The sequence below is a fragment of the Suncus etruscus genome, chromosome 16, assembly GCF_024139225.1.
Source record: "Suncus etruscus isolate mSunEtr1 chromosome 16, mSunEtr1.pri.cur, whole genome shotgun sequence".
Classification (NCBI taxonomy): domain Eukaryota; kingdom Metazoa; phylum Chordata; class Mammalia; order Eulipotyphla; family Soricidae; genus Suncus; species Suncus etruscus.
Window position 1 is genome coordinate 66,810,653 of NC_064863.1, and position 27,502 is coordinate 66,838,154.

The following is a 27,502-nucleotide window of genomic DNA, read 5'->3' on the forward strand; positions in this document are numbered from 1 at the left end:
GTTGACATATCTGATTTATCCTTCACAATTTTCTAAGATTAAATTATATTTTCATAGTATTAAGATCAAATATATCTTATTGTGTAATAAATTAAAAATTAGCTATTTGATATCTGCATGTATGTATATATGTACTTGTAGTAAAGATATACCTATATACACATATACATTACCCTAGATTTTGAACAGCATGTTTTTCTCCTATGATGGACAAAGATTTTATTATATTCTTGTTGATTTTTTGATTTTTTGTTTGTTTTTTTTTTAGGCCACACCCAGTGATGCTTAGGGGTTACTTCTGGCTATGCTCTCAGAAATAGCTCCTGGCTTGGGGGACTATATGGGACACTAGGGGATCAAATCGCAGTCCGTCCTAGGCTAGTGCTGGCTAGTGACTCTGTGCCACCTCTCCGGCCCTTGACTTTCTGATTTTTATTACATTTCTTTTTGTTTTGTTTTGATTTTGGTTTTGCCCACACACAGTGGAGCTCAAGGGTTACTCCTGGCTCAGTGCTCAAAAATTATTCCTGGCTCCTGGCTCTCAGAAATTTCTCGTGGGGGACCATATGGGAGTGGGGGATCAAACCTAGGTGGGATGCATGCAAGGCAAATCCTACTCATTGTGCTATGGCTCTGGCACCTTTATTACATTTCTTAATTTTTATATTTAATGTTTTTAAAATGAAAGACCTTTATGATAATTTGCTTCAAGGAAAGTAGTAGACCTTGTGGAGAAAAGTTGCTAGAAAATTTTTTTAATAATTTGAGGACTTAGAAGAAAAAAGAATAGTTAGGAATAAGATAACTCAAGTGCTTATGAGAAAAATATATTAAGTGGCTGCTTTGGTTAGCTACTTTAGTAGAACGAATTAGCTTAAAAAACAACCTTTTTATAGTTTGTTCTCTGTTCTGTTAATGACCAACCCTCAATAGTAACAGGATATAAATATAAAGTATAATAAAAGAAGGACTTCGTTCATCAGGGCTGTATTTCTTTGAGCTATTTTTATGCAAACTTACTAAAGTCAAAAATTTTTAGTAAGGGAAAATGTTTCTTAAGCATTTAAAATTTTTTGCTTCTTTAAATAAAGTAGACAATAAATACTTTTAAATAAAGTAGACAATAAAAGTAGATAAAAAAAAAACAGGGCTTAAAAGCATAAACCTGGATTATTGGCCTAAATTGGAGAATCAAAGTTATCTTTCAGTGTTTTTTTTTCTAAATGAAAATGGATTCAATTTTATTTTTTTTAATACTTTAATTGATTACCATGAAATACGGAGTTACAGGGTTGTTCATGATTGAGTTTCGGTCATACAGTGTCCAATACCCTTCACCAGTGCACATTTTCTGCCACTTATTTCTTTTTTTTTTTTTTTTTTTTTTTTGTCATTTTTTTTTAATTTTTTATTTGTAATTATGAGAACAAGGATGCAAAGAAAGAGGACAAGGTAAAGTTACAGTGGAAGGACAATACATAACATAATTCTCAGAAGTCCCCTTGCTGATATCCCAACTTTGAAATTTCATCCAAAGAACATTAAGATTGTAACACACTATAATATTTCTTAACAGCACACAAGGCAATCTAAAGCCATAAAACTTACATAACTCCTTAAACATTACAGGCATATCATTTTTTTTACATTTCCATATTCATGCATATTAGCTTAAGTTGACCTCAAATCTTAACTGGGTTCTTTTTAAGGATTAGAGTCAAAGGAGCACAGCAAAAATGGTGTTAGAGTGGCAATTGTTGTTTGCATAGGCCCACCAAAATATGAGGGACATGGAAAGAAATAACCTTGGCCTAAATACAAAAAGACCCGACCCCTGAAGGTTCCTGGCACAAGACCAACTCTAGGCTCCAGGCAAGCTAGATTGTCCAATCCAAGACATTGTCTGTAGTGCCAACACACTTATATTTTTCACACAGTCTCTGTTGTTGGTATCAAGCTTCTGTATTTAAGATCCTGGAATCTGTATATCCAACATTGAAGTCAGGATGTGGAGCGTCCTCTGGTTTCACCTTACAATCAAAGGGCAATGCAGGGAGCCCTGTCCTGTAAGCAAATCGTTGTTGTTGTTAAGTCTTCTCAGTGTTAATGGAAGTCTCTTTTGAGCAGGACAATGTCTGAGCAGTGTAGAGTCTTCCTTGGTAGAGGATTGCTTCCAGGTGATGCTATAGACCAGCCTGGATGTTTTGTGGATGGCTTCCCTGGTTCAGGGGAATGCCCTTTCTTCTGAGGTCTGTGCCAGGTCGTTATGTCAATGTTCAGGGTGTAAGGTCCCTTTGCACTATAAGATTAGTCTGTACCAATCTCTATTAGATAGGATCTTATTTATATGTATAGTATTTTCCCATTTTAGTGTGCCTATGCAAAAAAGGAGCAATGCCACGTGGTGTTCTTGGCCCATAAGGGGGTGATAAGAACAATTATGGTTCAATCATAAGCATTAATCTGGGGGACTCTTTCTCTAAGATTCCTTGTTAAACAGCTCAAAAAGAGAAGAAGAAAAGCGGTTAGAATCGTCACTATATAAGACAACATTTAGTAAGAATTATAGCTGTCAGAGAAAAAAACCCAAAATATTCTAAAGAAATACGTGTCCATTTTATGTATCTTGAAACAGTTTGGGGTTGTTACACACAATGCACGGCTTTGGTCTGTGATAACGCTTGTACACTACTGATTAAAAAGAGTAATGTAGATTAGAGATGTTTGGGGGGGATAGAGAGTAAAGGAATAAAAAAGAGCTTTGTAGGGATGTGGGAAAGGGCACGATACATAATAAAGATTCTGGATACGTAAAAAGTAACGTAACAGTAGGAATACACTTAATATATGAAGTAAGCGCGGGGGCGCTAGCCCCCCGCGCGGTTCTGCAGTTTTGGGATGCAAAGGGCGGGATTTCTCCCCCGCCTCCCCCCAGGGCCCGATTAACCAGGCGTGGCCCTGAAGACCCACCAGGTTTGGGGGGATCTTGGTCCCCTGGACTAGGAGTTCAGCCCAGGGGACCTGTGGCTAGCTGCCCTGCCCAGAGCCCCCCACATACCAGTCAAACACCCAGAAATCCTGGCATGTGGAGTGGTCTGAGCCCAGCCATGCCTCTGCAGTTTTGGGATGCAAAGGGCGGGATTTCTCCCCCGCCTCCCCCCAGGGCCCGATTAACCAGGCGTGGCCCTGAAGACCCACCAGGTTTGGGGGGATCTTGGTCCCCTGGACTAGGAGTTCAGCCCAGGGGACCTGTGGCTAGCTGCCCTGCCCAGAGCCCCCCACATACCAGTCAAACACCCAGAAATCCTGGCATGTGGAGTGGTCTGAGCCCAGCCGTGCCTCTGCAGTTTTGGGATGCAAAGGGCGGGATTTCTCCCCCGCCTCCCCCCAGGGCCCGATTAACCAGGCGTGGCCCTGAAGACCCACCAGGTTTGGTCTGCCACTTATTTCTCCAGTTTCCATCCTGCCCTCTTCCCTGCCCTCTGCTTTGCTTGCCTCTATGGCAAGCAGATATTTATTTTTGTTCCCTCTCTTACTCTTTTCATTTAGATACCATAGTTTGCAATACCATTAATGAAGGGGTATCATGCATATCACTTTATATCCTTTTAACACCCAGTTCTTGTCTAGAGTGATAATTTTAGATTGTCACTGAAAAATGGACAAATTGGTTTTTGTTGTTGTTGTTGTTTTGTTTTTGTTTTTAGACCACATCTAGAGGTGTTGGGGGTTACTCTTGGTTCCTTTCTTTTGTTGTTTGTTTTGGTTTGGTTTTGGGCCACACCCATTGACACTCAGGGGCCACTCCTGGCCATGCGCTCAGAAATCGCTCCTGGCTTTAGGGGGCCATATGGCACTCCGGGCAATCTAACCGTGGTTCATCCTAGGCTAGCGCTTACATGGCAGATGCCTTACCTCTAGCGCCACCGCTCTGGCAGAGGATTTGGGGGACCACATAAGATGCTGGAAATCGAACCTGGTTGACCACCCACAAGGCAAATACCCTATCTGCTCTGCTTTGCTCTGGCTCCAAGGATATATCGTTTTTAAAAGTAATGTTACCTAACGAGAAGATGATGACCTGGTGTCCACTATTTTGGTATTATAAACAATGTTCAGATTTGCAGACATTGTAACATTGTAATGAACATCCGTGCACACTTTTTACTTATATTTTTGTATTTCTTAATGTTAATTATTTAGAAAGACACTTTATTTTGTTTTATTTATTTATTTATTTATTTATTTATTTATTTATTGGGTGGGGAAGAGCACACCTGGTGATGCTCAGGGGTTACTCCTGGCTATGTGCTCAGAAATCGTTCCTGATTTGGGGAACCATATGGCACGCTGGGGATCAAACCCAGGTCCGTCCTGGGTGAGCTGCATGCAAGGCAAACACCCTACCGCTATGCTATAGCTCTGGCCCCAGAGAGACACTTTTGTATCAGAGAATATGCATTTAAAAAGAGTATGCATATGAGGCCAGAGACATAATACTGTACATTAGATTACATGCTTGCATTGCATGTAGCTTATCTGGGTTCCATACCTGGTACCCCATATAGTCTCAGAGCTCAGAGCCACGAGTAACCCCGAATGACCCTTGGTGTGGCATCCCCAAAAGAGTGTCCTTGTATACATATTTTGTGTCTATTATGCTTCTGGGGAACATGTAACAATTTTATTTTCTATTTGACTTCTATTAGTAGACAATTCTCATGGAAGTTTAAGACCAATACTTGAGGGCTGGAGTGATATAGTAGCTGCAGGGTATTTGCCTTGTACAAGGCGGACTCAGGACTGACACGGATTCAGTTCCCGGCATCCCATATGGTCCCCTGAGCCAGGAGCGATTTCTGAGCACAGAGCCAGGAGTAACCTCTGAGCTGTGTCCCAACCTCCCCCCCCCCAAAAAAAAAAAAAAAGGTTTTTGCTTTCTGTTTTGGACCATATTTAGCTGTGTTCAGCAACTACTCCCAGCTTGGTGTTTTGGAGCTGTTTCTGGGGTTCTTTTTTTGTTTTTGTTTTGTTTTAGTTTTTGGGTCACACCTGGCAGGTGCTCAGGGGTTACTCCTGGATCTATGCTCAGAAATCGCCCCTGGCAGACTCGTGGGGACCATATGGGATGCCGGGATTTGAACCACTGACCTTCTGCATCCAAGGCAAGCGCCTTACCTCCATGCTATCTCTCCGGCCCGTTTCTGGGGTTCTTGACAGGGGCATCCAAGAGTGCCAAAATAATAGCTGGCGCTCCAGCATGCAAAGCATGTACTTCAACCCATACATTGTGTTAACCAACACTTGGTTTTTAAAGGTGGATAGAAGACTAAATTGGCAAGTTTTATCAAGTTAAAAAAATTAAAAACTGTAAAACTAAGAAGAAACCCTACAGTTTCAAATATTGTAGAGTTCTAAAAGACCGCTTTAGTACGTACTCAGGATCCTTGCAAATATTTAAGAATCTTATCGACATTAAAAATTAAACCCGTTAAGAATAAGAGAGTTCCCATGAGAAAAAAAATACAAGAATCAAACAAATATATTAAGAAGAATTATGGTTAGTAAGCAGGTCTAAGTTAAACCAAAATGGAATATCAATTTATAACTGTTAGAAATAAAATTAAAAGATAAAATTCAATTTTGATAAATTTCTAAGAATTTGTTCTAAGGAATTAATTTAGAAGAAAGAAAAATTATACACAAATAACTGTTCTTTCCAGTATTACTTATAGTGCAAACTAAGAGGTTATACAAATATTTCTATTAAATGAGTGATTAAATAAATCATCATAGATTAACTTGACATGGGACATTATCTACCCATTAAAATAATAGATGGGAAGAGCATCTAACCATGTAGACACATTTTTGAGCTAATCTTAAGTGAAAGGCAGATAATTCTATTTAGATGGGGTGATTAAAATTATTTTTAAAAACGTGTTTTGACCTTTTTCTTTCTACAAAGCCTGTATTTTCTCTAAAACATCTTATCTTAGCCCCATCTCCATATTTCTTTCAGTAAAATCTCTTTTGCTTAACTAATAAAAAGACAAATAAAATTTGTGCTTATAGGTGTGATAAGTGGGGGAGAACCTTTTTTAACCCCATATTTTATTATCTACAGTTTTATTAGCTATTCTAGAGCTGCCTCATTTTCTTCCCTTCCCATCATGAGATTAGGCCTTTCCAGGAACTCTAGCTTAGGCTACCTGGGCCCTCTGGAGCTGAGGCTGAGCCAGTGTGTCTCTTTGTTGCTCTGATTGCTGGAGCTGGGTTTTGTATTACTTAATTTAACTGTGATGTAGTCCAACCTCTTTCTACAGCGGCTCATGCTTCCTCCAGCTCCCGTTTGACCTACACGGGACACATAAGTTTGAAGACCACATTGGTTCAGTCAAGCAGGGCCAGTTCTTTCTTCACAATACTATTTTTTTCCTGTTAGCTGTGCCTCAAACTTCTGCTGCCCTTGGCATGGATTTACTCAAGTTCTTCGGTAGCTGCTTATATTTCTCTCATTATTTTTCTGTATATCTTTCTCTGTATTTTTTCTGGATCAGCTCAGCCATGACAGGAATGAAAGCCTGCAGTAAGCCAGAGAATCTCATGTTATGAAAGGTACCCGAACCCCCTTTCTGGCCTAACATGCAGAAAAGACTGATCTTTCTTGGGGCACAGTAGCCTCTCCTGGTCTATAATTTCTGCCCCGGAGCTGGGCTGCAAAACGAGAACCCCAAATCCTTTAACTGAAGCCTTACTCCACTCATGTTCTCCTTTCAATGTTAATCAAATCTTTTTTCCTCCAGTGAAACAAGGTAGTTTTTATTGAATGAAACATGTTTAGAAAAATGCTAGTTTATATTTAGTCTTGACCTTCCTTAACACCATTGATGCTCTTGAATATCCTTGACCCCTTCCCCCTACCTCTGGTTATTTTTCAGTTGTCGCCCCACCACTACTATAAATGTGGTATTTGTTCTTCTTCCAGCTTACTTCTTTTGACATGATATCTTCCAGTTCAATTCATGTTGCAGCAAATTGCATGATAGCCAAACCACAGAATGAACAACATTGAAGTAATGAGACCCAAATTTTAACAATCAGTCTTTAAAAAGGTGACTGTCAGTATGGCATACTGGGAGGGGGCAGTATGGGAAAGGAACCTGAGAACGTTTGTGGAGGGAGTTGACTAAGATGGCAGAATTGATGCTGGGACATTGTGTGTCTAGAGTTCAACTACGAATAACTGTAAATCATGGTGCTTCAATAAAGAAAAGAGTGATCTGTGAGGAGAGAAAGAGAAAAAAATGTTCAAGAGTGAACACATGCAGGTTTCTTCAGAGTGGAAATAAGCAAGCAAAGAAACATAGAGACAAGCAAACAAGATAGGTGTTCACGGGAGAACATGGGGTTAAAGAGCGAACTGGAAAATTTTTTTATGTGAGAAAGATGGAGAAGGTTTATAAGCAGAGGGTACAGAATGAGAAAGTGTGTGTGTGTGTGTGTGTGTGTGTGTGTGTGTGTGTGAGAGAGAGAGAGAGAGAGAGAGAGGAGAGAGAGAGAGAGAGAGAAAATATGATTATCAATTGGGAGTGAAGAGGTAATGGTGGAGCAAATTAAGATTGGAGAAAGAGGAGCAGAGTAATAATATATGACAATTGCATTACTCAGGATTGAGTGAGAGTGAAGAAAACTCAACTCAGAGTGTCTTAAACTGGAGTTTAATTCACTGCACCTTTAATTTGTAAGTTCAAGGATAAAGGATAAAGATAGCATCAGATGTAGCTGCATCCATGTCTTTGCATGATGTCATTAGGACTTTTTATGCCAGATTTCTTGGTGAAAATTCACTCTAAGTGAGCATCATTTTCAGGCAGCTCCTGTATTGGCAACTTTGCTTTATACTTTTTCAGTACTTTTATTTGGGCTTGATAGTACAGGGATTAAGAGCTGAACTTCAATGCTGCTGACCCTGGTTTGTTTCCCCTACTGTATATAGTCCCCAGACACTACCACAGCCCACTCCTGAGAATGGAACCAGGAGCAAATATTGTGTACCTTTAGATATGGCCCTAAGCCACCACCTCCCACCATCCCCAGTAATTCATATTTGCAGATAACTGCCCCCTTTTTTTAATATGAGTTTTCCAGTCAGCGCTCTTAGAGTCATATTCCCAGGTATTATTAACCCTATGGGGGACACACAAACCTTAGAATTAACCAGACTTTACATTTTAAAATTGGAAGTTAGTTTGGCCAAGAAAGACTGGAGTAGATGCTCTCCACAAAGATAAACAGACATTTGAAATCCTCTGGCTTGTACGCACTGTCTTTTTTGAACCACACCTGCCAGTGCTCGGGATTACTCCTGGCTCCGTACCTATGGTATCCTATTAAACTAGCTATACTATTCACCTATCAATACTATATTTAGCGCTCCCGCGCAGCAGTTTGGGAATGGACAATGGTGGGAGGAAAATTGCCAGCGAATTTCCCAAGACAGCCCTACTTTTGCAGGGTGGGGCTTCGGGAAAGCCTGGGGTCCTCTTTAAACTACTCCCCTGCACCCACCTCGCTGGCTCCCTGGAGTTCCGGAATGAAGGAGAGGGAAGGCTGTTGGTGGGGAGGCCAAGCCCCATAGACTCCCCTAAGCTTGGCCTAAGGGCCTTTGGCCTGGAGTCGTACTATTCCACATGCTGCCAAGGCTTCCGGTCCCAGAGAGAGGAAGCTAGTTCCCTAGTTGTGCTGGAAGTCAGAAGTTTGCCAGCCTGCTCCCCACCCTTACCCCATTTGTGCAGGGTGGGGCTTCGGGAAAGCCTGGCTATCTTTTATCTGAAGTAAAGAAAGAATCATTCATACTTGTTGAAGACCATACTCAGCAAAAAATGGATATATATAATGATTAGGGCCAAACACACTGATGTTATTTTTTGATAATTTTATTGAAGAACGATAGTAAAGTTATTGGGTGTTATATTGCCTAATGCATTAGGAAAATGCAATGCTTTTTTTGAAATGTTTGGAACATCTCTTGGGTTCTTTGTTTCATTTCTTTCCCTTTGATAAATGACTAGTCGAGAATGGTTTGTGATGGAGAGTGAAAACATATCGATTAGAAAGATGGAGCTCTAGTTGCATAGGGCCAAGTATTTTTTCAGTTCTCTGAAATGAATCAATGATTTGATGTATAGCTTTCATAGTAAAATCATTGTCCACCATGAGGAGTGAGAGCGGAGGAAGTTTAAGCATTGAGTTTAGTAATTTTATACTTTTATGTGAAAGCTGTCACTTCTCGTTTTTTTTTTTTTTTTGAACTACAGTGTCACTGCCCTCCCTCTGACTTTGTGATGAAATAGGTTAAAAATGTGTTCATTTCCTTATTCTTAATTTACTGCCCTTTAGTAGCTGCAAATTAAGCTTACTCTCCCTAGGATTAAGGAAGCTTTCTTTGAAATATTTAATTTTCTTGCTTCTATTCACTGACAATTTCAAAGACAACCCTTGGGGAAAGGAAATCAATAAGCCTATTTACCTATAACCAAAGATAGAAGTTAGCAACTCAGTGGTTTGATATTAAGTAGTTTATGTTTCAGATTGATACTAATGTTTCTCAACAAGGTTTTGGCATAGTTGAGAGTCATTGTGAATCAAAGATTATTGATATCCCCAACTGAAAGTAAAGGTAAACTGGCTTAGTTTTGGTATTTTAGGCAAAGGTGCAGTAAGTGGGTATTGGGCAGGAAAGACTAGAGTCTGCATAGGTTCTTGACATATAATTTTATGTAAATGTGATTTCAAAATATTGTGAGGGTTGGAGAGATAATTCAGCAAACTGAAGCTCATTTGTGTGTGTGTGTGTGTGTGTGTGTGTGTGTGCAGCAGCTGAGTATATTCCCTGGCATCATCACATGGTCCCCTGAGCACTGTTGGCAGTGATCCCTGAGCAGTAAATGGGCCAGTAATAATCCCTGAGCATTGTTGGCTGTGAGCCCCAAACCGACCACATACAAGAAAAACAAAAAAAGAAAAAAATGACTATAAAATGTGAGCAGTTATGTAAAGAATTGTATAGAAACTGGGGAAAATGCTGAGAAGAAAGAACAAAGAAATATAAATGTGTGTTAAAAGGACTTTTTCTCTGGGGAGTTTTTTAGCCAGCAGTGATGGGGTAGAGAAAATTAGGATTATACCTAGTGGTGTTTGAAGGACTTGAGGTATTAGGGGTTCACCTAGCTAGGCATGGGATCTGTCACTTGAATTAGCTCTAAAAGGACATCATAGTTGCATTTAATATTTATAAAAGTTCTTAGTAAACATGTTTTAGGGACTGGGTTTTAGAACAGGGTTAAGGAGCTTCCACATGCTGCTACTCCAGGCTAAATTGTTGCCACCCTAATGGTCTCCCAGTAGTCAACTGTGAGTGTAGAGCCAGGAGTAACTGGACCCCCCAAAATAACAAATGAACCAACTCAACAAGGCTTAAAGGTACTTTTTTCTTATTTTATTTCATTGTAAGAACTTTTTGAATAGATGTTGCAAGTACTATGAATTTTAGAGCATAGATTGTTTTGTGTCTTGGCTTTTAAAGATATGTTATTTAAAATTTATATTTCTTATTTATTGAATATTCCAAATTTTCTCCTCTGTATTTCTTTATACTAAACATTTCAGTTTTTACTCCCAAAATGATGATTTAATAAGATATGGAAACATATCAATACCCCAAATTAAGAGCTTTCATTTATTCTTCTTACTATATTTAATGTGTCATGGAGTGGGGGAGGTATTTGTGTGTATAATCTGAAAAATATTGTGAGAGTGCTAAACTCTTGCTCCTAGCTCTGTGATCAGGGATTACTACGGGCAGTGCTTAGGGTACCAAAAGGGTGTTGATCAAACGTGGGTCAGCAGGACGCAAGGCACGCACCCTATCTACTATTCTATAGCTCCAACTCCAGAGTCTTTTCTTTGGGCTAGGCAGTTCTGGCAGTACTCTTGGTGGAACTTGGGAGACCATAAGGGTTGCTGGAGATCAAGTCCACAACTGTTGTATGCAAGGCAAGTGCTCAAACTACTGTACTCTAACACTGAGCAAAAATATTTTGCCATCAGTTCTGTCTTAAAAACACCCATCTTCCAGTTTTATTTATGTTCCATTTATAGATGCAACATTATGTACAACTAATCACACAAATAAAATGATATCTCACCCTTAGTAATTCACTTCTTCAGCATTCTCATCTGTTGGAATACAGCTAAGAAATAGCAGTTAAAAACTAGAAAAAGAAACTAGTAACTTCAACCAATAAAGAGCTAAAATACATACCACAGTGCCTTGGGAGGACGTTATTGATTTATTTCCTCAGAATTGCAGAGAGCCTTTCAGTCAGAGCTCCTGTGGGCTAGAGAGAAGGTATAGTTGCCCTGATCAGTGACATTGCTTACGAAGAGGCTGGAGCACTCCGGCCTTTAGGAGAAAGAGCAAGATGCATAGATCAGCACTTAGCCAAAGATTTTGAGTCTTGTTCCCTCATCATTTAATTTATTTAAAAATTTTTTTCTATCACACAGGATGTCAATAAAAAGTACATATTTTTTAAGTGGAATAGGTTACCTTCATTAGATACAGTCTACTGTTTGGAGTTTGTACATGTAAAAAGTTGGTAATATGCCTGCTTTGGGAAGTCCTGTGTGAATATTTTTTTTTTCTGTTCAACTCTGATTTTGTCATAAATACAGAGTTTAACTCGTGCAGATCTGTTGTACAAGCCGATACATGTGAGCATTCCATGAGACGTACATTGGGGTATGTACATTTGGGGCTCATAAACTTCTTACTACCTGAAATTCCTTTATAGTTATGGAAATTTTATTTTCAGTCCACTGTAATCTTCAATTTGTATGCTAAGACTATGACTTTTTCATTTTAAATTCATAGTTACTGGTGCTGGAGACATAGTAAAGGAGGTAAGGTGTTTTCTTGAATGCAGCAGACCCTGGTTCAAGCCATGGCACTACATATGATCTCCTGAGCATCCCCTGGGGCCTCTCCTGAGCCCAGAGCCAGGAATTCTAAACAACACTGGGGGTAGGACCACAAGCCCCCAATCTTTATAGTTAAATTACCTTTTAAATGTGTCCTAAGTTATCTTACTGGTTTAGATCTGAAACTGGGATTTACAGGCAGATGGAACTGGGCTTTGCTACCCTAAAATCTATCCTTGCTCTTATGCTGGAAAACAAAAACCTCTCAAACTAACATAGAAAGTTTGTGTTGTGTTAATTGGTGTTCAAATACATCTTCTGGTTTGTGGGGGGCTAGGATTTCCACAGGAAAGAGTTTCAACCCTGGAAACAAATGGAATTTGAATCTCGCATGTCATCAAAAGATTACGGAGGTTGAATGGCCTGTGGGAAAGGATAAGAAAATTAGATTCTAAAGGAGAAGAAACAGGTTCTCTGGAAGGAAAGTCACCATAAATGAGGATGGTGTTTAGCTCGGTAGTAGTCTAGACTAGTGTTTGTCAACATTTCTCTGATTGAGGTCTTCTGATCTTATTTTCTTTCTGTGGCCTGCATTTTAACAATTTTCATCCCTTGCCCCCCTTGGAATATCTTGGGTGCTCTTAGTTGAGAAACACTGGTTTGTAAATCTGTTTGCAACAATGGAAATATTCAACACTCTTACCTGTAGTCACCCATTGCATGCACACATGAAGTGTGGCTAGTATGAAAGAGATAGGAGGGGCCGGGCGGTGGCGCTGGAGGTAAGGTGCCTGCCTTGCCTGTGCTAGCCTAGGACGGACCGCGGTTCGATCCCCCGGCGTCCCATATGGTCCCCCAAGCCAGGAGCGACTTCTGAGCGCATAGCCAGGAGTAACCCCTGAGCGTCACCGGGTGTGGCCCAAAAAACCAAAAAAAAAAAAAAAAAAAAAAAAGAAAGAGATAGGAGTGGATCATTATTATATAATACATGCTGTTAACATTGATAGAATATTTTCTTTTTAGAAAATAAATATGTTACCATATGTGCCGAGTTGCTACTATATTGGACAGCTTGGGCACAGACTTTGCAGCAAAACTGACATCCTTCCCCAAAATCAATGCTTTTAGTTGTATGTTTTGGGTAGCAGACAAACACATCTTTATTTAGCTTCTAGGAACAATTTCACACACACAAAGGAGATGGCAAGTGCATAAAATGGAAAGAGCAGTATTACTTGGGTTTCAAATTCCTGGGAAATACTACTCTTAGATTCCTGGAAAATAAAGGGGCAAGAACCTTGACCCTCAGTTACCTAGTCATTCAGGATCCCCCCCCCCCCCGCCCCCTTCTAAGCTGCTGACTCTTGTCAGTTAGAGATAGAGGAACTGTCAAAGTCGAGAGATAGACAACTGTGAACTCTTCAGGGCATTGTATTAAAGGGCAGGAGGACAGAACTACAAGTTATTTACTTATGGATTAACATTTTCTTTTGGGGTAGCCACCTCAATGAAGTTTGGGGTACTGTGTGCTCTGGATAGAAGGGTTCCTGTGTGCAAAGTATGTGCTCAACTTTGAGACATCTCCCTCTCTTCCAAAAATACATAAAAATATTGTGTACAGATTTGGGGCCAGAGCGGTGGTGCAGGTGGTAGGGCGTTTGCCTTGATGTACTAACCTAGGACGAACCACGGTTCAACCCCCCAGCGTCCCATATGGTGCTCCAAGCAGGGGCAATTTTTGAGCACAGAGCCAGGAGTAACTCCTGAGCATCTCTGGGTCTGACCTAAAGCCAAAAAAATATTGTGTACAATTTTTTTAAATTGAAGTATAAGGCATTATAACATTGTATTTTCAAGTACTCATCACCGAAAAACCATCATATGTAGGTTCTCCTTTATCTTGATCAAAGTACAGTTCTGTTTCTCATCATCATACATTTTTTCCTTTTCCTTAATTTATCTGTTCTTCCTCTTTCTTTTCTGGTAATTACTTTGTCTTATAAAATATTTAATATTTAAATAAGACCAGGAATTTCAATGCATGCTTAGTTTTGCATATGGGAGGCAGAAACTGACCTTGTAGCAATTTGCTTACCACATCTACATCCATTACTCATAAAATTACCCAAATAATAATTGTCTTTTAACTTCCTTTTTATTTTATGGAGGAAAAATAGGGGCTTGGGCCATACCCAGTGGTGTAAAGGGCTAATGCTTACTCTCTCAGGGGTTACTCCTGGTGGTGGTGCTTAGGGGACTGTGTTGTTGGGGATTGAGCTGGGATTGGATACGTGCAAAGTAAGGATCATAACTCCTGTAATTATTGGTCCAGCTCCAAACAATCAGCCCTGTCTGTTGTTGGACATCTAGGTTGATTTCAAGTCTTAACTATTGTTCTGAGTGCTGTATTGAATAGCAGTGTGCATACGTTCTTTTGAATGAAATTTTTCTGTCCTGGGGATGGGTACCCAAGAGAGAGCTAGCTGGGTCATATGGCAGCTCAATTTTGAGTTTACTGAGAACCCTCCAAACTGTTTTCCATAGGAGTTGGACCAGGCAGCATTCCCTCCACATTTTTGTAGAAAATATATATTGTTTTATCTTTAAACTTTGATTTCTGATTCAATATTTTCAGTTTATTCTTGTGTAATTTATTTTTTATGTTTGGAAGTATTTTGTTGATTTATTATACTTCTCTGCAACAAAAATACGTATATAAATTTAAATTTAAAACATCTGTAAAGATTCTTGTGAACATAAGGCTCTTAAGTGTTAAGTAATGCTTTTTGAATTAAGTTATCACAGTGAGCAAAACAATATAAATACATTACAAATTTTGATAAATACCAGTGAAATGTCAGAAGTACAATTGCATTGGAAGTGCATTTCTTAATGAGATGAATGGGACTTTTTCCATTTAGTTTGCACAGAATGCATATTATTTATTATTTGATGAGACAGGTTTCAACATTAATTCTATTCCTATTTTTCACTTGTTTGGATGTAAGTTCAGATCTTGCTCTTATAATAAGTGGATGTGGAGGGAGAGAATTTGTTATAGTCTCTTTGAACTTCTTCTGAATTATAGGGCAAAAATCAATTGATTTATCATTAGAAATTATTTTAATGATCAGTTGACTATTGATTAGTTCTCTCTTCAACATTTTTAAAAGTCAAAGAATAGTAATTGCGTGATTTACAGAAGAATTAGTTGTGAGTTATTAGACTAATTTATTTTCTCAAGACTTATATTGACATTTGAAATGCCTCAGTATTTGGTGACCCTGATATTTTAACATACTGAAAGAGCATTACATTGTATATATGTTCAGATGGATGAGAAGTACATTTTTTAAAAAGAGTGTTAGAAGGAATATAGTGAAAAGATTGCTAACCTGTTCTTAGGAGAGAAATGGATTTCTGAATCTGAAAGTTACTTTATCTGATAAATTTCACTGTGTCCTTGCTGAAAATTCATGTAGTCCCAGGGGTACAGATATCAATTAACTTCAAGGCTATAGGAACAGGTATTTTTATAATTCCCTTTCTTTGACCCATCTGTGATTCGATGAAGCCTGACATATAAGTTCCAATTCTAGAGTAAGAGGAAAAAGACAGTTCTTAGATAATGGGAAATGTTTTCCTGTTTTTAAAAAGAGAGAAGAAATGAACAGACACGTCCTGCCGGAGAGATAGCACAACTGTAGGGCATTTATCTTGCACGCAACTGACCCAGGACAGACCAGGGTTCAATCCCCGAGTCTCATGTGGTCCCCGAAGCCAGGAGTGACTTCTGAGTGCATAGCAAGGAGTAACCCTGAGTGTCAACGGGTGTGGCCCCCAAACCAATAAATAAATAAAAAAGAAAGGCCAGAGCAATGTTGCAGCGGTAGGGCATTTGCCTTGCACACAGATTGACTGTGGTTCGATCCCTGGCTCCCATATGGTCCCAAGCCAAGAGCGATTTCTTTTTTTTTTATTTGTTAAGAATATTTCTTAAATATATGTTTTATAAATAATTTTTATTTTGACCAAAGTGAATTACAAATCTTTCACAATAATATTTTAGGTACATAGCGATATTGAATCAAGGGCATTCCCACCACCAGTGTTGTCCTCCCTCCATCCCTGTTCCTAGCATGCATCCCAAATCCCCTTTCTTCCCCCTCTCTTGGATTACTAGAATAAGTGGTCCCCACTGTGTCTAGCTTGTTGTAGATTGGGTGTAGATTGGGTATAGATTCTGTTGTCGTTGATTTTGTATTTGGTGTTTAATCTGATCATTTTTAAATTTCTATTCAATGTTCCTATGCCTGTTTGGTCTTGGTACCATTCATTATTTTCCCCTCAATTTAAGAGACAGAACAAGATGTTCAAGTTATGTGGTTCTGTTTGAAGGAAAGAAAAAAAGGGGGGGGGGCAAAAATCCAACAAACAAAAAACTGGGAGGAGTCCATCTAGAGGTTATAAATATCAATTTAAGACAAGAGAGGGAGAAAAGGAAAAGAATCATTTTAACCCCCAAGACAAACAAGAAAACAAAAACAACAGACTGAAATCCAACTACAATCATATTTATAATCATGGTGTTTAAATAAAGATACTAATTTAAAAAATATATATATATATAATAGGTATCCTGCTTTGGAGACTACATTGTGTCTGTGCAATGCTTTGGGAAGTGTTGCCATTTTGATAGTGTTGATTCTCCTGGTCCATGGGCATGAGATGTGTTTCCATTTTCTTATATTCTCTTTTGTTTCTTGAAATAGTATTGTGTAAAATTCTTTGTAAGAGTCTTTCACCTCTTAGTTAAGCTGATTTCAAGGAACTTGGTTTTCTGGGCACAATTTTGAATGGGACTTTTTTTTTTTTTTTTTTTTTTTTTTTTTTGGTTTTTGGGCCACACCTGGCGGTGCTCAGGGGTTACTCCTGGCTCTCTGCTCAGAAATAGCTCCTGGCAGGCACGGGGGACCATATGGGACACCGGGATTCGAACCAACCACCTTTGGTCCTGGATCGTCTGCTTGCAAGGCAAACGCCGCTGTGCTATCTCTCCGGGCCCCTGAATGGGACTTTTTAAAATCACTTTCTTTTGCTTTATTATAAGAAAATCTTGAATATTTTGTTCATTAATTTTGTAACCTGCCACTTTACTGTTGTTTCTAGGTGCTTTTTGGTGGAGCCTTTGATATTTTCTAAGTATATTATCATGTCATAGAAATAGTAAAGGCTTGACTTCTTTCTTTCTTATCTGGATGCTCATGATATTTTGTCTTGCCTAGCTGCTATGGCAGGTACTTCCTGTTCTATATTGAATAGAAGTGACTACATTGGACAACCTGGTCTTGTGCCTAATCTTGGAGGGAAAATTTGTAATATTTCCTCATTGAGTATAATACTAGCTGTGGACTTGTGGTAATGTTCTTGACTATGTTGAAGAAAGTTTCTTCAATTCCAATTTTGTTGAGTTTTTTTTTAATTATGAATGGATACTGGGTCTTGTCAAGTGCTTTCTTTGCATCTAGTGATATGATCATACAATTTTTACTTTTATTGACATAGTCTATTATGATTGATTTGCTTCAAAAATATACCATTTTTGTATGTACAGAATGAATCCCATATGGTCTTGGTGTATGAACTTTTTGATGAAGTGTTAGATCCTATTTGCCAGAATTTTGTTGAAAATCTTTGCATCATCAGAGTGTCTATCAAATAAATTGGCCTATTATTCTCTTTAAAAAATACAACAACAACAGAAAAAATCAGCAATAACAATAACAAAAAATAATAAAAATCAAAAGAAAAACCCAAAAAGCACCACAGCAATAAAGACAACCAAACAATAACCACAGTCCCAAAATAAAAACAAAATGAAAAAACAAAACAAAACAAAAACAATAAAAAACAAAACAAAACAAAAAATTTGTGCATTTTTTTCATAAACACAGTAAATTGAGGAGATTAGAAAGGGAATTCCCTTTGCCTAAGAGATACATGGTTTCTCTGCCTTTGAAGCATATTTTTATGGCAATAACTACAGGCTCCATACATGCTCTTTTACTCTCCCCTAGGTCTTTTTGTGGTATCTGGAAACTTTCCAATCAGTCATAGGTGATAAAATAAGCCAAGCCAACAATGATTTCTGAGCACATAACAAGGAGTAACCCCTGAGCATCACCAGGGGTGGTCAAAAATCCAAAATAAATAAATAAATAAAAAGATGCAGCTTTCCTTTGAATATCTTAAAGCACATTTAGAGATGAAAGGCAGGGTAAGTTCTCTTTCTGATTTGTTCTTTTTATTTACCAGTTTTTTAGACTAATGAACTTCTTTTATGACATCACTGAAGGAACTCTAGGTCTCTCTCTTTTTCTTTTTAAAATTATTATAGAAAAAATTATTATAGATTTATGAATTCCTAACATATTGAGATATATCAGTTTATTGCTATCAATACTGTTCATTGCTCAATTTGACCCTTTCTCAAACAACAAGGAACTCTTAAATTTGCTGTTTTGTCCTTTACAAATGAACAGAGAAGTCTGACAATTCTTTTAAACAAACTCAGTCCTTATCTTATATACTACTTTCTGCTCTACTTCTAGAATCAGCTAGGTTTTCAACGGCTTTTTCTCCTTTTAAAGGGAAATGTTACTTAGAAACCAAAATCTAGGGGCCGGAGAGATAGCATGGAGGTAAGGCGTTTGCCTTTCATGCAGGAGGTCATTGGTTCAAATCCCGGCGCCCCATATGGTCCCCCGTGCCTGCCAGGAGCAATTTCTGAGCCTGGAGCCAGGAATAACCCCTGAGCACTGCCGGGTGTGACCCAAAAACCAAAAAAAAAAAAAAAAAAAAAAAAAAGAAACCAAAATCTAGTAACTCAAAAATATGTTTTTTTTCTAGATTGATCATTGATTTTTTTTTTTTTGGCTTTTTCATTGAGTAAAGCTCAATAAAAACATCTTCCCTCTCTTTTCACTTTAGTTTTTTATTATTGAGCAAATATTTGTTTATAAAATTATATATATTTTAGAGATAGAGTTTCACACTTTTTTTTTTTTTTGGTTTTTGGGCCACACCTGGCGGTGCTCAGGGGTGACTCCTGGCTATCTGCTCAGAAATAGCTCCTGGCAGGCACGGGGGACCATATGGGACACCGGGATTCGAACCAACCACCTCTGGTCCTGGATCGGCTGCTTGCAAGGCAAACGCCACTGTGCTATCTCTCCGGGCCCGAGTTTCACACTTTTTCAAATGTATGATACCACACTACACCAACCATTGAAGTAGCAATATATTGCTACAGCCCTTTGGGTCATCATTTAAAGTTCTTTCCTCTTTGGTAATGCCAATTTTTTTGCTAAGAATTTAAATATTTGTTTTGTTCTTTCTGTTTCTTTGCTTTTATTTTTTATATTTGACACATGAGTGAAATAATCTGGCATTTTCCCTTTTCTCTAATTTATCATGATCCTACATCCATGTTGTTGCAAATAACAAGATTTAATATTTTCTTATTTGCGTAATATACCATTGAGCATATCTCTCCCTGGTCCTTAACATTGTTTGCCTTTTGGGCTATACCTTGCAGTGCTCAGGATTTATTCCTGGTTTTATGCTCAGGAGTTCTTGGGGGTACCACACATGGTAAATAAAACTAACATACACTTTGATGCTTGCTATATGTCTGTGGATAATTTCAGGTGAATAAAATCAATACTGAATTTACCAAGACAATTACTAAAATCAATTTAAGGTGTCTTCATTTAAAAAAAAATGTCTTTAAATATGTTCCACTATGTATAGTTAAATTTCTCTGTGTAAAATCATTCTAAGTGATTTTTTTTCCTTTTTGTGATTAAGTAGGTGTTCAACTTTTGGCAAGAAGTAGTATTTCAGTATGGTTTGTGTGTGTGTGTGCATGTGTATGTGTGTCTGAGAGTGTGTGTGTGTGTGTGAGAGAGAGAGAGTGTGTGTGTGTGAGAGTGAGTGAGTGAGAGAGAGAGAGAGAGAGAGAGAGAGAGAGAGAGAGAGAGAGAGAGAGGAACAATTCTGACAGTGGGGCTTATACCTTGCCTGTGCTTAGGGGATCACTCTTTTTTAGGAGGGTCACATCCAAGATCTTACTTTTATTATTGGAAGCACAAACAGTGGTGCGTAGGGCTTACTCCTTGCTCATCACTGAGAGCTTACTTCTGACCATATGGGGTGCTGGGATTGAACCAGGGTTGGTCACATGCAAGACAAATGCCCTTCTGCTCAAGCCCCAAATGATAATTCTTTTTTGTTTGTTTGTTTGGACCACATCCGTTTGATGCCCAGGGGTTACTCCTGGCTAAGCACTCAGAAACTGCCCCTGGCTTGGGGGGACCATATGGGACACCAGGGGATCGAATCGCAGTCCTTCCTTGGCTAGCGCTTGCAAGACAGACACCTTACCTCTAGGGCCACCTCGCCGGCCCCAAAATGATAATTCTTAATGATACTCAGGGGACCATATGTTGTGCCAGGGAACAAATTAGGGCCAACCAGGTGTAAGGCAAGTGTTATACCTCTGAATTTTCTCTTCTGGCCATCTCAGCATAGCTTTAATTGCATTTCTTTCTTTTGGGGGTGGGGGTTGGGTCACACTCTGCGGTGCTCAGGGGTTACTCCTGCCTCTGAGCTCAGAAGTTACTTCTGGCAGGCCCTGGGACCATATGGAATGCTGCAATTCGAACTGGGGTCCATCCTGTGTTGGCCTCATGCAAGGCCACTTACCTTTCCACTGTGCTATCACTCGGCCCTTAATTGTATTTCTGTGCTCCTATATTTAAGGGATCATTTATATTTCTTTTATTCATTTTATACTTCCTTCTCACCATCATTCATCTCTTAAGTCTATATAGGTAAAAACAACCATTTCCTTGGTTTATTTATGACTTATTACTGAAGATATTCTGATACTGAAACCACCAACTTTCAGGTCTAAGGAATGTCAAAGTAATAGCATTGGGCAGCAGAGCATGCTGTGTTGACAGATCTGTAAATACAGGTTTGAATACTTGGGAAGTTTTTATCCTGTGTCCCCTACCTATACCACCTCTGCCTGCCTTCCAAGAAGATGTTTTGAACATGAGAAGGGTGATGGAGATGTACTTGCAAAAAGTCTGATGAGCATTGGTGAGCCACTGGGGTCAGTGACCACATGTTAAAATAAGTCATAAATTGGTGGTGTCCAAGAGACATCAGGCTTGTATTAATGGACTCACTTGAATTAAGATGAAATCTCTATCGTGACATTTATTTTCCCTTTGTGAATTCCAAGTTAAAATTCTTTCTTTAATCTTACAAAACAAACATGTGATCACTCTGACTTCCTATTTGTTTTTACCTGCAAAACACATAAGCCACTTACATTCTTTATAAAAAGAATAAGAACGAATAGGAGGAAATAGAAATTATATAGATAGCTTTTCAAAATTTGCTCTTTCACAAGTAATTTGAAATCAATTCTTTTGTAACCCATGTAACAACAATAGACTTAGCTTTGAAAACTTGTAACCCAGAACAATATTTTGAGTAATTGTGAGTGTACTTAGACTAGACAGAGCTTATAGAAGTGATATAATGTTAAAAACAACAATTCTAGTTAAACACAAATATAATGAAGGTATGGCCATATAAGAAGCATAAGCCTTAGGTGTCATATTGGAAGGAAGTTAATCACTTATTGGAGAGAAATGTGAGTGTATTGAATTGTTTTTAATGTTGAAAGGTAAGCTGATGTAGAAGATTTTGAACACCTCTAGAATTTTTGGGTCAATTCTATTCAGGGCCACTGGGAAAGTAAAAAGCATCTTTTCAAAATTATAACAAGTTTGTAATCTTTATTGTCAATTTAAAAATGTTTTTCTTACTTTTAGAACTGAACTTAAAACTACCCTAGAAGGTCAACCGTTTTGGTTAAGTGCAAAATTAAGCTTTGAGAGCCAAAGCTTTCTAAACTCTGACTTTCTTCCTTCATCTTTGGGCAAGATGGCTAATGCTTTTCTTGGGGCCCTTTAACCATGAAGTCATCTATACTCAGGTTCATTGAAGCTGTAAATCTCTGTTATTCCTAAGGTGCAGCTGTGCATTGCAAGAAATGACTTTCCCATTGTCATTGGGAAGAAAACAAATGACATGGGAATTTTTTTTTCCCTAGAAGTCATCAACTGAAGAAAGGCACTTTTCCTCTACTTGATATAGAGGCTGTCATGGCATAGAATGGCCTCTCTTATCCTTTTATGCATTAACTGAGCATAATTTTCAAATGTAAAATTTCAAGAGGCTCATAATTCTGGCACTGGCAAGATTATAATTATGTGCTACATAAAGGATAAATTTGTAGTTTATAAATCATGGATATTAATATTCAGTAGGAGCCTAATTCACAGTAAAACTTGAAATAACTACATTGTTAAAAATAATTGAATTTGGATTTTAGAAGAAATTTGAGCCATTAAAGATTATTCTTGTGGGCAGGGTTCTGGTCATCAAGGATGCCAACACTCATTTTAAGTTTGATTGTTGCAATGATCATGGACTCTCTACCTTCAGTTTTGGGCATTTCAAATTCATAGTGTATAGTATTAAGAGAAATCTAGTAACCAGGTGAATCATATTAATAATGCTGTTTAAAAATTTCTTTGATCTCCCTTAGAATTTATAGAGAAAATTTTATTTCTTTTAAATTTATTTTTATATAATTTATTTTTATTTATTTCTTTTAGGGGCTGGAGAGATAGCGTGAAGGTAGGGCGTTTGCCTCATATGCAGAAGGACAGTGGTTCAAATCCCGGCATCCCATATAGTTCCCTGACCTGCCAGGAGTGATTTGAGCAAAGAGCCAGGAGTAACCCCTGAGCATTGCCAGATGTGACCCAAAAACCAAAAACCAAAAAAAGTATCTTTTTACTTAAAGAACCATGATTATAAACCAGATAATAATTGATTTTAGGTATATACATTTCAACATCAAATCCACCACCAATGTCCATTTTTTCCACTTGTGTTTCCATACTCCATTTCTCCCCATCCCCTACTCTCATCCACTACTCCCTACTCACCACTTTGATAGATAAGTACATTACAAAGTTTAGTGGTTGCAGGCTAGTTCTAATGTTTTCAGTGTTGTTCAGTCTATGCTTTGTACACTCTCTCACATCACCAGTATAATTAAAGCCCTGACTTTTATTCTCCTTATCTTTTTCCTTCTTGCCTTGATTCTTTCTTTCTCTGTCTTTTTTTTTTTTTTTTTTTTTTTTTTTGGCACTTAGGGGTTACTCCTGGCTCTGAGCTCAGAAATCCCTCCTGGCAGGCACAGGGGACCATACCTTCCATCCTGATTGGCTGTATGCAAGGCAAATGCCCTACTGCTATGCTATCTCTCTGGTGCTGCTTCTCTGTCCTTTTTCTCTAAGCTCAGGGATCAAGTCTGATCTAGGTAACTTATTTTATTACATATATTTCCACATCCAATTATTCTATATACCACAGATAAGTGAAATAAAGCTGTGTTTGTCTTTTATATCCTAGCTTACTTCTCTCACAGTATCTTCTAGTTCCAACCAAATTGCTGCAAATTCCATTCTTGCAGCTTCATAGTTTTCCATTGTGCATATGTACCACATATTCACAATCCATTCATCTGTCATTGGACACCTAAGTTGATTCTATATCTTAGCTGTTGTACTTATTATAACAATGAATGATTATATATATACATTCTTCTGAATGAATGTTTTTAAGTCCTGGGGGTAGATAGCCAAAAGTGGAATTGCTGGCAGCTCAAATCCAAGTTTACTGTGGATTCTCCATAATGTTTTCCATAGGGGTTGAACAAGACACCATTTCTACCAGCAGAGGATGAGAGTTTCTTCTTCACCACATACATATGGACACAGATTGTTCCTAGTATTTTTGATATGTACCATTTCACTGATATGAGATGATATCTCATTGTCATCTTGATTTGGATTTCCCTATTAACAAGTGATGTTGTACATTTTTTTTCTTGCTTCCTTTGGGACACACTTGGTGATGTTCAGTGGTTCCTCCTGACTCTATGTTCAGAAATTATTTCTGGCAGGCTAAGGGGTCTATATGGGATGCTGGAGATCAAATCCAGATCTGCCGCATGCAAGGCAAACACCCTACCTGCTGTGCTATCACTCCAGCCCATAATGCTGGACATATTTTCATGTGCCTACTGGCTATCTGCTTGTCTGAGAAGTGTTTGTTCATTTTCCAGAGAGGATATTTTCTTTATGATCATGATTGTTCACAGTGCTATGAATGAACCAAAATATATTTTACTGTTGTGTAACATGCATAGCTCTTGGGTCTTCATTGTTGCTAATTAAAAAATATTTTTCAATTTTTTCCTTTGGAAGAGAAAGGGCTTCCCAGAGACCCTTCTTGGTGATTTTTGGTCAACCAGGCTGGAGGTTCAATATAAAAGCCTGAAAATGTGATGCTGTTTGGTGCCAGGATCTGTTTGTGTGGTCCTTATGTCTGTTCCTGGTGATGTTCAGGGTGACAAGGTGGTGTTCAGATCCAACAGAGTAGGGCCATATGGCCTGATGTATGCAAGGCAAGTGCCTTAACCCCCTGTACTGTCTCTTTGGCCACTCAAAATAGTTTTGGATCACAAATACTTCAATTCTAGCATTCTGAAGCTTGTGTAACTCAGTGGAAGATGCTCCCTCTCCCTAACTTATGCTATTGAAATTGTAAGTTCTCATTTTCTTAGTTTTTCAATGATTAGGAATATTGAAAGAGATAGAAAAGGGATTTTGAGGTAGATCTGAATTTATTTCCCACTCATTTGCTTTTCTACAAAATTATTTTATGCAAGGTGTTTAATTGGTGATAGCCTCAGGTCTCTGTTCTCTAGATGGATTTTGTGAGGATTGGCATGTGGTAGCACTTGATCAATGGTTGTGGTGCTAGTTTCTGAGGGTTTCTATAGACCTTGGGAATGGAAGTGGTTTTCAAGAACCTTTTCTTGAAGTTAGTTCATCATATTTGCTCCATTAGGAGTGTATTTTTTCCTTCAAGCAAAGTTAAATCTTGCCACCCCCCTCAGATGCATAGATCATGGGTATCAGAAGATTTTTCAGTAACTTCTGTGCATCACAAAGATAGCAAAGGCACTTTTTTTTTGATATACAGCTCAGGTGACCAGCATGCCACAGGGGAGAAGCCACAAATCACCAAAGAATAGTTGATTCTACATGTTTTTTTTATTTAGGTGCAGCCAAAAGGAGGGAGCCACTCTCACACCAAAACAATTAGATAAACATTCAAGATATGAGAAAGTTATTCCAAAATGGAAAATTTATCATAAATACTGCTGAAAACTCTAAATGCCTGTGCAGGAGCCATGAAAAAGTAAACATTGCAGTAATGGGAGGGAGTTCACCAGGGTTTCTAGAAGCTAAGATAAAAAAAGTGCTAATATAAATTGAAGTGAATTTCTATTTTTGCAGTTGTTATGACTCAGGAATGCTGCTTATATTGAAGTAAAAAACAGTATTCATACCACTATGACAACTGATTATATTTAATATCTACTCCCATCTAAACATTATTAAGATTTCAGAAGAGCAGATGATTAAGTTGCTAAAATTAAAAGTTATTTTTATCTGAACAAGAATAACATATATTTAAAATCTGTACTACTAGATCTGCTATTTCTGGCCAGATGCTCTACAGCTTAAAATATTATTTATTTATTTAGTAATTCTGTTTTTTAAGAAACCATCTGTTCTATGTGGAAGCACCTATTAACTTTTTTAGTAGAATAAGAAATTAGCATCCAAAGGCACAAAACCAGTGGATTGTGAGTTATGAAGACAAAATAAAAAAAATATATATAACTTGATACCCCAGAGACCAATTTAAAAGTATTTCATTTAGAAAAATTTTGTTTTTAGGGGCCAGAGAGATAGCACAGAGGGAGGGCATTTGCCTTGTATGCAGTTGACCCAGGACAGATGATTCTTTGAATCCTGGCATCCCATATGTTCCCCTGAGCCTGCCAGGAGTGATTTCTGAGCACAGAGCCAGGAATAACTCCTGAGCACCACCGGGTGTGACCCAAAAACCAAAAAAAAAAAAAAATGTGTTTTTATAATATCTATTTTCACTTATTTTTGTTGAGGTCTCTAGTGTGTTCTGATAGACACAGTATTTGACTGTCTTTAATGGGAATGAGCCTTTGGAGTCCAATACTTCTGGTGTCCAGACTGTGTTCTTGAGTTCTGGCCTAAATGCCCATGACTAGTCTCCGAAACTACCACAAGTGACTTGGACATTACTGTGCACTTAGAGAGCACAGGAATGTGAATGGATCAGGGAACATTATTTACAGACAGTAATTGCTTGCAACTCTAAAAGTGTAACCAGCAAAGCATGACTTACTCCCCTTTATATTATCATAATATCTGTGTATTCCCAAAGAACTTGGGCCCATCCAACATCTCTCATGTGAGGGAAAAGATGAAAAGTAAGACCAGTGGATGTCAAATAATTTTCCAAAAACTGAAAAGGATGGCAAAAGTTCAAATGTAACTATTTTGGTTGTTTGAGATAGCATAGCTTTTTCCAAAGTTGAACTGAGTTGAAGCTGCATACTATAGATATGTAAGTTTACATGTATGCATATATATATATATACAAATATATGTATATATTTCTACTCCTATGTTGAATTAAATATATGTTGAATATTTAGTTGAAAATGTTCTAAAATTGGAATTTTTCTGCCTTTTATCTATAATAGAATCTTAATGACATGGAGTGTTCTAATATGTGCCATGTGACAAACGTTCTCTTTTTTTGGTGGAAATTTTGCTGAGCTGAGATTTGACTTGCATTAAAAAATATGTAATTAATTATTGCATAATCATTGCTTCACCTAATGAAGTAGATTTTTTTTTCAAGAAATTGAAAAGAGTCAGTTTATACACTGTCAGCGAAGTTATTTGACTCAGTATCAAGTACCAACTATGAGAATATATATTGGAACTAGGTGATCTAACTTCAGATCCTATTTTACATAGTAGTCTTAGATCTTGGGCAAGATACAAAATTCTTTTCTTTCTTTTACTTCTTTTGGAGTGAAGGAGTAGGACTGTTGTATTAAATAATTAAAGATGGTGGTGGATGGTGAAGGATGGAGGCCTTTGTCCTTAGGCCCTGGCCACGTGGCTTCATCCCCCATCAACCAGCGGGTCTGGGGTCCAGGAAAGCGACGGGTATTGAACTCACTCACCGGCAGGCATCAGGAACTATCAACTTTATTCATGCCCTATCCACCACATGCGTGTGGCCTATATCATAACCTTTCAAGCACAGCCATTCTTCGCTAGCCCTGCATCTTAACTCCTTTCAGCCATCTTCCCTTTCACCTCCATGCTGGCCAAAGACCAAAAGGGCAGAGACCCAAAAAGGCCTAATCCCCTGGGTCAAAGGCCTTATCTAC

General features: G+C 38.2%; 1 long non-coding RNA gene and 1 pseudogene across 1 annotated transcript in view; one reads left to right on the forward strand and one right to left on the reverse strand.

Annotated features, from left to right (window-relative positions):
* Positions 1-27,502, forward strand: part of LOC126032665 (uncharacterized) — a 207,477-nt gene that overhangs the window by 29,886 nt on the left and 150,089 nt on the right. The window lies entirely within an intron of this gene.
* Positions 6,180-6,569, reverse strand: LOC126032649 (prefoldin subunit 6-like; annotated as a pseudogene).